General features: G+C 40.1%; 1 pseudogene; it reads left to right on the top strand.

The window, feature by feature from the left end:
- Positions 1–2,363, top strand: part of LOC110296494 — a 3,165-nt pseudogene extending 802 nt beyond the window's left edge.
- Positions 2,364–3,943: the final 1,580 nt, after the last annotated feature.

Raw genomic sequence — 3,943 nt, 5'->3', positions numbered from 1 at the left:
TCAAATGATATGTACTCACTGATAAGTGGATATTAGCCCAGAAACTTAGAATACCCAAGATATAAGATACAATTTGCAAAACACATGAAACTCAAGAAGCACGAAGACCAAAGTGTGGACACTATGCCCCTTCTTAGAATTGGGAACAAAACACCCATGGAAGAAGTTACAGCGACAAAGTTTGGAGCTGAGACAAAAGGATTGACCATCAAGAGACTACACTTTTGTGGGAGCTAAGTGACCGGAAATTCATCATGATCACCGATGGCAATGTGGTGAGCACCTGAACTTACATGAAGGAGGTGTGTCCAAGCTGCACCATCTACTTTGGTTGGAATTTTTCTGGAGCCAAGCAGAGCAAGCCTGGATCCAGTTTCTATTGTGTATGTGGTTTGTTTATAAAAATTGTATCCAAAGGGGCTCTGAGGTCAATAAAGTAGAGCCAAAGGGAAAGACAAAAATAAAAAGAGCATCAGCACTTGAAGGTTAAACTTTCAGTATGACTGTTTTTAGACAGAGTTTTTTGTTGCTTTGGTGGGGTTCTCTTCTTTTGTTTTGTTTTGTTTTGCTTTGCTTTGCTTTGCTTTGCTTTGCTTTGCTTTGCTTTGTTTTGTGTTGTCTTTTCTGATTGTTTGCTTCATTGTTTTGCTTTTGTTTTTATAATAAGCTTTTGATAAATCAATAAAGGGTAAGTGACCTCCTAATGATAGCACCTTAGTCTAAGAGAATCAGTGGCCTTATTAAAAGAGGTAAAGACACAAAGAACATTTGCATATGGAGAAGACCATATAGGTAATGACAAACCAGAAGATGGCCATTAGCAAATCACGAACTAAAACTACAGAAAAGTGAGTTATTGACAGTGCAATGATGGGCAGGGCATTGGGCAGGATAGCCACTCTGTGTTTATGGGCCCACTGGTAGGTATCCCTTGTACCAAAGGGATAGCCCCACACCTCATGCATATATGGGCAGTGAGTTAAGAACAACAACAACAACCACAACAAAGAGGCATTAAATTGGGATAGGTAGATATGGTCACGTTCCATTGTATAGATGTATGAAATTCTCAGAAAATTTAAAGCTAGAGGTATCCTGATTTTGGACTTCCCATTTCTCGAAATACAAGTAAATAAATGTCTGCAGTGTGAACCATGCAATTATGGAGTAAGACATATAATTAAGAACTCATTAGTACCAATAATCTTTTTCATCTGGACAACATCTTCTGTAACATTCAGAGGACCCATGTGATAAACAACTTGTCCCTCAGCACTGGGAATATATTCAAAAGCATGAAACGTACCTCTCTGTTCAAAACAGGCATACAACTCCCCTGGAAAAGCCACCACATTAAACTACTACTTTCCTAGGTGGAGTTTGAACATTTCAAATGAGTAATTTAACAGGAGATGAATGGTATCTGGTAGCAGGACCTGAGCTGAACTTAAGGAAAATACTAACTAATCATGGAGATGTCTGCCATTCTTCTCACTGTCTGTTTTAAAATACAGCACTTCCTCTGCAATACAAACCAGAAGTTTGGTCTTTGTGGTGGCTCACTCCTGAACTTTCTTTATGCTTTCCCATGCTGCCAAAGGAGTAGTCACCGAGGAAAATATACTTAGATGCTTCACTGATCTTTTCCAGCTCTAGATTAGTGTGACATAATTTCTATGCTAGACTTAGCACATAGAAATTCCATTGCAAAATTGATTTCTTTTTAAGTTTGGCATCATTTAAAAGACAATAGTACAAAGTCCTATAAACTATGTCATTCCATTTAAACCGAACACACATGACAACTTTGGAGTTTTTTATATTTTGTACAAGGCAGAAATATTCTAATTATGCTATAAAACAAGAAAACACTGTGGAAACACTGTCGTATCTACAGTGAAGCACAGGAAATAAACACTCTGAATGGTCACTTTTTAAGTCTACAATAGATTTCAGAGACGTTATTAGCATTAATGATAACCAAATTGAAACCTGCAATCAAGAAGTCTGTCCTTTGCATTCTGCTATACCCACAGATCAGTGTCGAAATCAGCCATGACCCGAAAAGTTGCTTCCTGCAGTAGATGTAAACTAATACAGAGATCCATGAGTGGGCAATATGCAGAAAAGCAAGAGACCTTGTAACACTTCGTCCTAATGGAATGTCTTCATCAAACACCTAACCCCTGGACAAGGAAACTGTGAAAAAGAAGAAAAGATTTTATGAGCCAGTGTGTGCTAAGGATTGGTTTTAATGCTGTCTCAATTCAATTTGCTTCCCAAAGGCTGCATTCCCAGACACTGAGGGTCTCCACCCCCTGCTGGATTTGATTGGCAATAAAGAATTGTCTTACAGCCAATGACTGCGCAGGTAGACTGAGGTGGGACCTGGACATTGGTACAGCCTGAGATACCAGAACCGAAGAGCAAAAGGAAAATTACCATGACTTGGGGAGAAGAATGGGACTTAAGGGCTTCAGGGAAGAAAGCCAGCCAGTCATGTAAGATTCTCGTAAGTGGCCACTAACCACTTACTCAATTGGGCCTGGGGTAGCAGGGGAAGGTTTAGGAGTCTCTGGAGTACCAGAGAGGAGTATTTGCTAACAGGGAAAGGTTTAGGAGTGCCCAGACTTTGAGCTAGTCATGGCATGTCAAAACTGTCGAGAATGAACTGGGGTGGGTGTGGGTGGGTACAGCCAAAATTACCGCTACAAAAGTGGGTAAAAGATAACCACAGAAACAATGCCTCCCAGACACAATAAGGCTGTTGCTCATATAAACTCACACAGACACAAACAGCACGCACTGAGTCTGCACAGAATCAAGCCAAATGAGGTTCCAGTACTGAGAAGGAATCTGGAAAAAAAAAAAAGCCCTCATTCCAAATCCAGAAGCTATCTCCAGTTGACAACTGCTCCCAAAGGCAAATTAGTTTTCTCCAATGGAGTCTCACTGCTATACAACCCACATTTAAGGGAGTTCCTATGCCCAATAGCAGATAGCTAATACACAATGAGTCAAAGGTTTGTTTGTTTGTGTTTTTGTTGACATTTCGTCTCATAATACTTTGGGCTTTGCCTTACCTTACTTCTGTTTATCTATTATGAGTTCTGATTTTGTGTTTTATGGTGTGTGTGTGTGTGTGTGTGTGGTTGCAGATGTGTCTCTATGTATGTGTGTTTCTCATGCCTTTGTGGTTTTTAATCTTCTATTTGCTTTGGGTTTTTTTTTTTCTAGCCTTTTAATTTTATTATTGGGCGATTTGCTTTCTAGAGAGAGAGAGAAGTCCTAGAACTGAATGGCTAAAGAGGTTAGGAGGATTTGAGAGACAGTGGAAGGAAACAGTAATCATACATAATGCATGGAAACATCTTCAATAAATGTTTTTGTGTTTGAGTAAGTATGAAGAAATCCATCCTAAATTATGCTTGCATGGAGCTGAACATGAGAAATGTGGCCTACATTTATCATAGAATATTTTTTGAAATCGTTCCCACACTGTCCTGGTGAAGTCAGCTGTTACAGAGAAAGGGCTCTTCATCTCCCAGCACAGTCTCAGGAAACTCCAGAACCAAAGAAGAAGCCATGATGTTTGGTGGAACAACAGCTATGAGGTAGGATACCAGGGGAAGCAGCAACCTGCCCTCCCCTCGTATAATATAAAAGTTATCATCAGACTGTTGTTGGCACATCTCTGGCCTTTGGGAAACCATCCCGGAATGGCCACTAATACCAGCAGCTGTGGCCTCCCTAGTTCTTCCTGCTTTTATTTGCCTTCCCATTTGGACTACATTACTGGACATTTCATACTCCAGCTCACTTCATAGCCTTTTTATGGACTTTCTTTTCCAAAGGACATGACAGTGCATGACTGCATCTCACAAATACTCAGTACCTAACCTTTCACAGTGACTCTGTTGGCCTAAAAGTCATGGTCAATGGG

This window comes from Mus caroli, chromosome 6, assembly GCF_900094665.2.
Source record: "Mus caroli chromosome 6, CAROLI_EIJ_v1.1, whole genome shotgun sequence".
NCBI lineage: Eukaryota > Metazoa > Chordata > Mammalia > Rodentia > Muridae > Mus > Mus caroli.
Note: the sequence above shows the minus strand (reverse complement) of the source record. Positions and strands in the feature narration are given on the sequence as shown.